Source organism: Branchiostoma belcheri, unplaced genomic scaffold (assembly GCF_001625305.1).
Source record: "Branchiostoma belcheri isolate BF01 breed outbred unplaced genomic scaffold, Haploidv18h27 scaffold122, whole genome shotgun sequence".
NCBI classification, from domain to species: Eukaryota; Metazoa; Chordata; class Leptocardii; order Amphioxiformes; family Branchiostomatidae; genus Branchiostoma; species Branchiostoma belcheri.
Window position 1 is genome coordinate 106,373 of NW_017802625.1, and position 11,483 is coordinate 117,855.

Genomic DNA, 11,483 nt, shown 5'->3' on the forward strand with positions numbered 1-11,483 from the left:
GTTGCAAAAGCGGACAGTGCAGTTCGCCGCTTCATGACCCTCTTGATAACATTTGATACACGTTCTGACTTGGCCAACATAGCTGAAAAACACCAGACGACCATCCGCCAACCTCCAAGAAGACGGGACGTTTACGCCTGGCTTGAGGACAACTTTGTACTGTCTGTTGCCATTTCTGACGGAAGGCCTGTCCCTGTAAGTTACCATACGGGAAGCAAGGACCTGTCCGAAACGTGACAAGTAGTTCCTGACATAGTTATCGTCGAATTCGTCAGGAATTCGGGAGGCTGTAATGATGGACTCAGCGCTCCCGTAGACACGAACATCTACACAGTCTAGCTGTGCTAGCTTACCAGCATACAATTCCTATCCCGCAGGGTGCGGAACGTTACGTCGAAAGATGTCTGATTCAGCGCCTGTACAGCCTGTAGACTAGAGGTGGGGACACCAACAGTGTCTAACAGGGCAAAGGCATCTGCAGCAGACAGCCTGTCTTTCTGTGTGGTTGTAACACAGATAGAGTTATCTCTCCTCATTTTGTACGATCTATCCGGGGGTTTGTACGCAGAAGGCTTTGTCTGAGCCCCTACCCGCACCTATGGTAGCGCAAAATGTGCCTGGGAGGATTCTTGGAAAACCCTTTTGGAGCCTTTAGCCAGACACTGTGGCGCCGGCGACTTACAAAACAACACGGCCACCCAAGGGGTGGGCGATACCACCCCACAAGAGAGGGGAGGGCAAGTGCGTACAATGGCTCGTACAACAACAATTTACGGGAAAACAAGAAGAAAAGTAGCCGTACTGTTATAGACCAACCTCCTGACCTTCCACACGAGGTGGGACTTGGGCCCAACCCGTGAAAGGCTGGAGAACTCTGAGAACAGAAGACCGGAAAGTGGCGAGCCACGCCGCCGGCTTGCACCGCAAGGTCTACCGGGGCGTCTCCTCACCAGGAATACGGTCGCACAGAAACGACCGTAGTGTGCTTAAATAAGCACCCTCAGACTCCACAAAACCACCAAAATAATCCTGGGAAGCCCAGCAAACCGAATATCGACAGTCCAGACCAGGATGTCCACTTTTTCCGGCCGAAAACGGCCAAAAACGAGGACTACACACGGAGCGTCAAGCAGGAGTGTGCTGACGCTACGCATGCAAGTATCCCAAAGACCCTGAAGACCTCCCAAAACCCCCAGGTTTTGGCATGCTTTGTTGCGTTCGTGTGTTCCTGACAGAGCGCAGAGGCGGGTTATTTATCTGTGTGGCACGAGAGGAGAGGGTCTTGCTAATGCTTGCGGGCGGCCCCGTCTGTTTGCCGGGCTGTGATTGCTCGAGGAGCCCGGTGATCGTTATCACGTAGTTCCCAGGATGAGTGGGTTTGCGCTAGCGAGTCAGACGTGTGTGTGCTAGCTGGCGGTATATCGCCCGACATCCACTACACCTACCATTAACCCAGTTCTACCCGCCAGACGTGTTGAGAGGTGCACGACTCTATAGTTGTCATAAATCCAGGACTTAACTGAACTGCAACTTGAGTAACCTGGCTTTCTTTCATCTTTCACCGATCTATCTTCTAGAAGGCTAAAGGTGAGACTTGCTTATGCCTTGGTCACATTTCCAAACCGGGGCTCGGCCGGGCTGTTTGTATGAACGAAAAACTAACAATTCATATCAAGAATACACAGGACTAGTTAGCCTCCATAGCATGCCAAAACTAGTACTGGGGGTTTTTTGGGGGGTGGGGGGTCTTTATGGTCTTTGGGAGCTTTTATGTGCTATTTTCTGATTGCATATAGACAACATATCCGGCCTGGTTGAACTGGGCTAATCAGAAAACAGCCGAAGACTATCAAACCCCCAGTTCTATAAGCCTGCTACGGAGGCTAGGAATAGTGCCCAAGATCATTATAGAAAACTTTTCTGTGTTTCCTTGTCTTTTATATCGTACTTTTCCTTCCTTAAGACTGCCCGGCCGGGCTCCGGTTTGGAAATGTGACCTCAGCATTACTTAGGTTTTTCATGGTGCGTGTAATGGCGGATTAACGAGGTGTTTTACATGTTTGTGTAGCGGTGCGACGGCCTTGATCTTGGACAGTCAGTCTAAAATCCACCAAGCAAGACAAAGCGCAGAGTTTTGAACTGTAAATAATCTGATTTTGTTACACTTGCATTGAAAGCTACGCGTGTTATCTTAATCTGGATTTGTTATTCGTGTGTAAATTTGTCATTTTGCAAGGCGGAACGTTTTGGTTTAATAGGTTCAGGCCACACCAATTTTCAAATTTAAAAATTTGTCGGTTGATTCGCCCGCTTCATTTTTTTCTAATTTGTATAAAAACATTTCAGCCTTTGAATCAACTTCAAAATGCTCATACTTCGGTCTCAACAGTTAAAGGAGGTCCCTTTTCTTCAGAGTTAACGTTGTTCAGGTTTTTCCATCTATCAATGCAGTGTTTGATTAAAGGTGGTTTGAAATCTAACATTTGAATTACAAACTAGCCGGGTACCTTCATTGCTCCTATCATCGCATTTGGGGCTATAATAGGATGCCTTGGTCAGTTTTTATTTGCATTTTTTTCGCCCTTCATATTTTTTCTTAAAAAAAAAAAATCCGAGAACCAACTATATCAACTTCTATACCAGAATTTCTCGTCATGAACTCATCTAGCAAATTCAGATACTTGTTGACTTTTGACAATCCATACATTGTGAATATAGGACAGTATTTGAAAGAATGTCTAAACGTAAGAAATTCTCTTAATGATTGTATAAGCGCCTTTTCATCCCATATCACCTAGTATTGTACTACGTAGACTGATTTGTTAGATTTGTTCTCTCATTTCTGCCATACTTTGTACCTTGTACATTGTTGTGTAATAAAAGTCTATATTTAATTGGTGTGGCCTCATGTTTCTAAACTCCGCCCGCGCGCCCGTGAGGCATGTGTCCCTGCACTTGGTACTGAACTGCAACCCACACAAGCTCGCCTATAGTTTTGGCGTTATGGTCGAATTGGCCTTTACGATTTTATTTCTTCTTCCCAGACGATTGTAAATCACTGTCGTACCGTTAACCAGGCGTTTAGCACGTGGACTAGCCTGGCATCTAGTCTTACGTGATTGGGGGTGTTCAGGCAGGCTGTGTCTTCGGGGGCTCTAATAGCTTCCCCCGCCCAGTGCAACAGGCCGTCCCGGTAGGAGTGTTACGCTAATAAGAGACAGTATGCTTGAGGATTTGATTCCCCCCAACACGAACGTTCGTGGAGGGATAATCAATCTCTCGTGAAATACACACCGGGAAACCTATGTGAGGCGGGCGGGCCAGAGCTCTTGCGGCCCCGACCACGATCAGACTGGATACCAGGCTACACGTGGACAGGCCCTACCGGGCTTTAGAAGCGACTGGAAAAAGTAGACACAGACCAAACAGACAGATAGCATGCCAGAGGAGTTGGTCCGCTATAGGAGTACAGTTTGCCGTTCCTAATAGCATGCTATCTGTATATTCAGTCAATTTCTACTCTTTCCAGCCGCTTATTATGAAGCCTGGTACAGGCTAGGAGTTGGCCATATTTGCATCCCAGAAGCCTAATATCATGCTTCTTCCCAACGAAACGTTTTAGACAGGTCTATCTTTTTTTATTGCAATTTTTCATGACTAGACTTGGTGACGGCACACTCAAGTTATATCAACTTATATTATGCCGTCACCAACGCATAGGACAAATACGCCACAGAACAATACTCATTTTCACTTGAGTTAAGTGAGGAAAGTCGTGTAAAGTGCCTTTCCCAAGGGCACAAGATCGGTGGCTTGTAAGGGTTCGAACCCGGCACCTCTTGGTTCCGAGTCGAGAGCTCTGCCGCTACGCCACACGACCCTACTCTCCAAGCAGAGGTTGTGGGGCGGGGAAAGATCGTTACCTTTTTATACATGGCCGTTTTTTTTTGTCCTGACCCGTCGGTGGCCGCGGACCTTCTCTGGCTAATGGATACTGTCTGGCCAATTTGATACTGTCTTTTTTACCACCGAAAGGGATCTGCTTGGAGATTGACACGACCCCACAACGTGATCCCCAAATTCTTGCCCAGAGCCGCCGACGACACTCGATACAACCTCGCGGCACCACAAGATCCCACAAGTTATCATCTCCCGATGCCAGTGACACAGAAACAAAAGGTTTTAACCTCCGAAGTACCTTGTTAGTTGCCACAACTGTGACAAGACTGGGGTTTGGTGTGACGCTGTCACGCCACGCTCCCTGAGAAAATTACACACGGAGAAGATTAGATCTTAAACTGGGCGGTATGTCCTTACACGGTGTTCTATTGTGAGAGGGATTAACCAAGGTGTCGGTGTTTTATATTTCGGTAACGTGTATCCTTGTATTCGGTCGTATTTCATGGGAATTTTCCCATGGTCTGCGTCTCGCGTAGTTAAACAAACTTAGGCCACACCGGCTTAATTTTATGGATGACATCCGCGCGCGCATTGATTTTCACCTGTTACCCCCCAAAAAAAGGTCACGTCCACCGAGGTTCTGGCCTGGGTCTAGGCCTGGGTAGCCCATGGTTGTTAGCGACAATACGGAGCCTGTGGTAACTTTAGGGGACGGCACCCAGGCTACCAAAGGTCCAAGACTCAAGACCCCAGTACATACATACAGTGCCGATTCATAAATTCCGCAAAGAGCCAGCATGTGCCGGCTTGTCGTGTACGTCGCTATGTACTACCGAAAATTCACAATACCAGCTTTGTATTCCTGTGGTTTATTAGCATTTTTATTTTTGGCCGGAATTTTTTTTATTCGCCCGTGCGCACTAGTTTGAGGGTCTTCAGAGGATGTCATCCATAAAATTAAGTCGGTGTGGCCTTTAGATGATGTGCGGATCGGTGTACAGTTGAACAGTAACCCAGTATGCTATTGTCATAGACCCGACATTCCTGTAGACATGTGTCGCTGACAGAGTCAACTTTCGAACGTAACGGAAAATGTTCTGTCCATGGGTCACCTGTGGGCGAGGGGCGGCGGTTTTAAATGGTTTCTTTGTCTGGGAGTTGTTCTGTTACAAGCCAGGAGAATCCAAGAGAAATTGCCGAACTGCAATCGCTCATCCAAGAGCTGTCACAAGTGTCAATTAGTAGCCTCCACCAGGCCTTTCTACGGGAATACGGATTGTAGAATTCAGCAAAAAGGAGAGTAAAATTGGCCAGGGGAGTCCGGCCGCGGGGAGGCAGTTTCTTTACTAACTCCGCGGCCAGTCAATCCTGCAAGGTGGCCAAACTCCTCTGGCAAATATTCTCCCACCTATAGCCAGCGTAGTTAGAGACTAGTCAATTAGATCCAGCTAGAAAAAAAAGTAAAAGGGGTTCAGGAGTAGGATTGCAATTGAGTTGAGGCAAATGGTGTCTGGTGTTGTCCGTCCGTCGATCTGAGAAGGACTAGCCTGGGTGCCAGGCTGTGCTCAGGGCCATACACGGTTAGGGTAGCTCCATGATACACCCTGAGTAGGTGCTACCAACTGTTCTGTCTGACGGGTCTAGACCTTTTAGCTGAATGGTTAAAGCGTCGGGGTATGAGCTGGCGCCCTGGTTTGGCGTGGGTTCGATCCTCGGCGAGGGGCCAGGGATGTTTTTTTTCTGTTTCTACTCTCCTAATTCTTACAGTGGTTCCCACACCGGGAATCGAACCCGGACCTTGGCGGTGGTGGGAGCGCCAAATCATATATAAACCACTAGACCCTAATTCTTGCAGTATCACATACTTTTTCAAAGTTCACTTGAGGGTTGAGTTGTTCTGCTCAGTGTCAGGATACTGTTGCCGCGATAATTCCCGCTCTGACCTCCCCCTAGATTACACAAAAAGAAGCCGTACGGAAGCCTTATGAACCGCAAAGAGGATAAGTAGTCCACCCTCGCGGCGAGGTTTGCGACGTTTAGACGATAATTAGCGGTAATGACTCGGGTGTACGGAAGGTCTGTTTAACGTCCGCGGCCTCATGTCAGAGTGCCGCCCGAGGCCTGCCCGCGCACGGACGTGTGAAATAGCCGGGAAATCGTGTGACTCTCTCCGTAAGGCCACAGCAGGTAAATTTCATGGATGACATCAGGGCGCGCATTGAAACATATTTGTTCTTACCTTTTTGCCATTACATGTACTAAGAAACGAGAAGAAACCGAATTTACTTGATTGTAGCTACTTGACGATGTATATATGTAATGTTATCTATATTCCATCCTTTTTGTGAACTGTACTTAACCCAGTGGGTATGTGTTTCGTTTTTTTGTTTGTTTTGTTTTTTTTTATTTTCGTCTGATTTTGGAAAAAAAAAATAACTGTTGCCTTCTGACAATAGGCAAAGATGTCTGTTGCCATGCCGGAACGTGGATGGCGGATAGATATGAAGAGAGAAGACAAGACAAGGCTCTGGCTTTATGTTTTGTCTTTTACTTTGATGCAGTGATGTATTTAATTCCTTTTTGATATTATACTAGTATGTGACGGTGGCTGTGTATATGTGACGTTCCCAATGAATCAAAACCATTTGCACAGTGATTGAAAACTTTTATTTTTCATCTATCAATGCAGTGGTTTGAGGGTCAAAGTTCATGAATTGAATTATAAATCATCCCGGTATGTATGTTGACTTCATGGCCCCTATTCTAGCTTTTGGTGCTATCATAGAATGTCTAGGTCTGTTTTTTCGCCCTGTCGCTTCTAATTTTTTTCTTGACAAAATCTGAGAACCAACCAATTAAATTGGTGTGGCCTAACACTGCGTGTGCGTTTGATAACTATCCTGGTATAGTGTTGACTTCATGGCTCCTTTCGCAGCTTATGGGGCTATCATAGGATGCCTAGGTCTGTTTTTCACCCTGTCGCTTCATATTTTTTTCCTGAAATCCGAAAACCAACAAATTTAATTGGTGTGGCCTAACGTTGTGTGTGTGTGTTTGATGACTGTGCTGGTATGTATGTTGACTTCATGGCCCCTATTCTAGCTTTTAATTTAGGGCTATCATAGGATGCCTAGGTCTGTTTTTTCGCCCTGACGCTTCTAATTTTTTTCTTGACAAAATCTGAGAACCAACCAATTAAATTGGTGTGGCCTAACACTGCGTGTGCGTTTGATAACTGTCCTGGTATAGTGTTGACTTCATGGCTCCTTTCGCAGCTTATGGGGCTATCATAGGATGCCTAGGTCTGTTTTTCACCCTGTCGCTTCATATTTTTTTTCTTGACTTAGAACCAAACAATTAAATTGGTGTGGCCTAACGCTGTGTGTGTGTTTGATGACTGCCCCTGGTATGTATGTTGACTTCATGGCTCCTTTCTATCATAGAATGTCTAGGTCTGTTTTTTTCGCCCTGTCGCTTCTTTTTTTTTCCTGAAAAAATCCGAGAACCATTCAATTAAATTGGCGTGGCCTAATGGTAGGTGTGTGTTTGATGACTGTCCATGTTAGTTGACACTTACTGACGGCGTTAACTAGACCTCACACCGTGACTGTCATAGATAATTTTTTCATGGCCCAGAGGCGTCCGGCACCAGAGGCTAATTTTTCTCACAAGGACTCCAGACATTTCTGTAATGTCGCAAAAGACAGATACTAGTACCAGTAACAGTTGGGGGTTTACATGCGCTACCAACTGACCCGGCCGATGGGTCTGGACATTTTAGCCGAATCGTTAGAGCGTCGGCATGTGGACTGGTGCCCGGGTGCCCGGGTTTGGTCGTGGGTTCGATGTTTATCTGTATTCTACTCGCTCCTCCTGTTTCTTACACTATCAACTAAATACTACTGTAGCCTCTACCAGGCCTCAGAAGCGACTTGAAAGAGTAGAAATTGACCAAATATACAGATAACACTGTCAGATCGCTATCACCAACTACAGTAGGGGCATTATCATTTAGAGTTAGATGTTTAACGGTTAGGTGTAACAAGTCGTTCGGTGTAATGTAGCTAGCTGCCGCCGCGTCGCGTGCCTGCGAAGCTGGTGTGTTGCTACGCCGAAGGGCGGTTATACCGGCTATACAGATACAGAAGCTGGTGTGTTACGCCGAAGGGCGGTTATACCGGCTATACAGATACAGATACAGATAACATGCCAAGGGAGTTGGTCCGCTTAAGGAGCACAGTTTGTATAAAGAGCCTGGTAGAGGCTAATACTAGTGCACCACAGGTTATACATAAATGCCTATGGTTAGGTTCTGTAGCCTGGAAGCCAGACTGTTTCTAGGGCCCACCTAGGGGGCCATCGGAATGGGTCGAGGTAGCAACATGCCCCAAGCAAATTTTGACTTCGCACCCACAAGCAAACACCGAGTGTCCTGAAAACAGTCTGTTTTCCAGGCTATTAGGTTTTTCAGGTTTGTAGCTGGCGATGTTCTGAATGTTCGAGTTTAACCAACCTTTCTTGTTACCAAAACAGTATGTTTAACTTAGTATTAGTCTCTGTATTTATAAAGTATACGTAATACAGCCACTACCAGGCACCGCGGATAGCTGGAAAAATAGTAGAAATTGACCGAAATAAAGGAATAATATACCAGGGGAGGTAGCCGGGCAGAGAAGATCCAATTCGCGACCCACTGTCCGGCTAACTCCCCTGGTATATTATTCCTTTATTTCGGCCAATTTCTACTATTTTTCCAGCGATCCGCGGTGCCTGGTAGAGGCTATACGTAAGGTGCAATAATGTGATCAGCTGGATTCCATGCACACATGTTTGCACAGTTGTATTTGGTTTGACAAATTGGATACGCCAACATATAGATACAGGTATAGATAAATCTAAATTAGAAATTGCGTAGTCTCCAAGTGCCATCTTAAGCATTCTGTGTGGGGTTGGGCGTAGAGCAGAGGGCTCGACTCGGAGCCAAGAGGTCCCGGGTTAGAGTCCTGACATGCCACCGATCTTGTGCCCTCGAATTTCCAAGTGAGAATGAGTATTGTCTTGTCCTGTCCTGTATTTTTACTCTGTGTTGGTGGCGGCATAAATAAGTTGATATAATTTGAGTGTGCCGGCACCACGTCTAGTCATGAATTGTTGGAATATATATATAAAAAAAAAACAATATTCTGCCCCTTCTGAATCCGAAGCTCCTGTCACACATTCAGAACCTTCCCCTTGTAGTTTGGGAGCAGTCTGACCAGATTTAGGCCATGCCTAAGTTTCTATAGAAATCGAATCAGGTTTTAGTTAAATCTGAGTCAAATTTGACCCTCAAACACCAACCAACCAACCGCCAGTAAGGCAACCATGGCCAAACCTCCCGTCCACACCAGAACAGTAAATATTGTTGAATAAAAGATCTGTTTAGTTGTGATATCATGTTTTGCCACCTCAATTCTTGTTTAACAAGGTTTATGACTTGTTGACAAGGAAAATGAAAGAATCTTGTTTTTTGACCCGCCTTGTTTTTCTCGCCCTATCGCATGAGATTTGGGGTCTGTGGAGGATGTCATCCATAAAATTTACTTGCTGTGGCCTTAATTAAATTACCTTGTTGTTCTACACATGTTTGTAACCTTTCGATAAGGCCACACCGCCTTAACTTTATGGATGAAATCCTCCGAAGACCCCCAAACTAGTGCGCGCGGGCGAATAAAACGATCTGGCCAAAAATGAAAATGCTACTAAGCCACAGGAAAACAAAGCTGGTATTATAAATTTGCGGTAATACATAGCGACGTATACGACAAGCCGGCACATGCTGGCTCTTTGCGGAATTTATGAATTGGCACTGACCACCGTACGTATGTACTGAGTTCTATGAGTCGTGGAACTTCGGTAGCCTGGGTGCCGTCCTCCAGAGTTACCACCGGCTCCGTATTGTTCGCTAACTACCATGGACTACCCAGGCCTAGAGCCAGAACAGAGCCTTGGAGGACGGGATCTTTTTTTTTGTGCGAAAATCAGTGCGCGCGTGGATGTCATCCATAAAATTAAGACGGTGTGGCCTAAGGTTCCCAGAAAGTGCGTTGAAGTGTTGTCCCACAGTGGTGCGTAGGGTGCGTATTTGGCCTCACTGGACCTGCGAAATGTGAAGTGTTTTTCACCCTACATTGTATTGAGGACATTTTGCTCTCAATTACGAAGAGAAGTATTTGAAGGAGGTGTGTTATCTCCCAATCATGTCCCATACAGGACTCTTGAAGTGTACTAAACTATTTAGTGCATTGTTAGAAGTCAAACATTTTACACATGGCTGTCTTTGATTCACGTGGCGTAACTCGTGCTCCTAAACGTTTTCTTTTGAAATGAAATGACCTAGGACTTTAGTTCAGAAGCCTGGAATAGTAGCCTCCATAGCATGCCAAAAACTGGGGGGTTTAGGGGTCTTAAGGGTCCATGGGAGCTTTTATGTGCTATTTTCTGATTGCATATAGACAACATAGCCGGCCTGGTTGAATTACCCCCAATGAACTGGGCTAATCAGAAAACCGCCGAAGACTACCAAACCTCCAGTTCTATAAGCCTGCTACGGAGGCTACTGGAATAGCGTGTTTGAAATCTCTTTTTGTTGTAAGTAATGTTGAGAATGAGAAGAAAGAAAGAAGGGTCACCCATGCAGACGATTGTTCCTTCCGTTAGTTTAAATTTGTTTGGATTGTTGTAGCCTCAAAGCAGATGTAATGACATGACTTGCTCTCCGTGTTTACGTGTGATGTTCTGCTGTGTTTGACTTAGTAAGGCCACAGCAAGTAATTTTTATGGATGACATTAGCACGCATTAATTTTCGCCAGATTTTGGAGAAAAAATTCCTTTTATATGTGACGGTGGCTGTGTATATGTTCCCACTGAAGTAAAACCATTTTTTGGCCTGCCTTGTTTTTTTCGCCCTCTCGCATTATATTTGGAGTCAGCGGACGATGTCATCCATAAAATTTACGTGCTGTGGCCTAATGTCCATTGACATTCTGTCTTCGCAGCCACCAAAAGCTCTGCTTGGAGGTTGTTGATTTTAACCTCCTTTATTAACTATAGGGGCCTGTGTAGAGTGCCATACTAAAAAGGCGTACTAAATGTCGCAAAGACATAAAACACAAGCCTCTACTAGGCTTCAGAGGAGGCTGAAAAGAGTAGAGATTTGTCAAAAAGACAGAGAACATGCCGGGGAAGTTAGTCCGCTTGAAGAGTACATTTGGCCGCTCTGGGAAAACACAGAGACTGAGCTAAATCTGCTTGTAGGTATGAAAGGAAGGCAAGGCGTTCGGGATTCGTGACGTGTGCCCTAGGTCAGGCTTAACCGCTAGGTGTCGTTCCTATATTTCCTTGTTACCACCCTTGATACCTTAATGCGGGGTGGGGTGGGGGCGCCCTATGGACATACGGGTATCCTGGTAAATTTTGCGGCATTTCTGTATATGTGTATACGTTTACACGTAGTCCTATAGCCTGATGTAATAGCTACAGTAGATTGACGTACTGCTTTCCGTACGCATGGCATCAAAGTTATTTTGTTGGTGGGGGTAGG

At 45.7% G+C, this 11,483-nt stretch overlaps 1 protein-coding gene across 1 annotated transcript in view; it reads left to right on the forward strand.

The window, feature by feature from the left end:
- Positions 1-1,482: 1,482 nt before the first annotated feature.
- Positions 1,483-11,483, forward strand: part of LOC109463146 — a 34,647-nt gene continuing 24,646 nt past the window's right edge. Inside the window, exon 1 of the mRNA XM_019759865.1 lies at positions 1,483-1,587. The gene's annotated coding sequence lies outside the window, so the exon portion shown is untranslated. The remainder of the gene's footprint in view (positions 1,588-11,483) is intronic.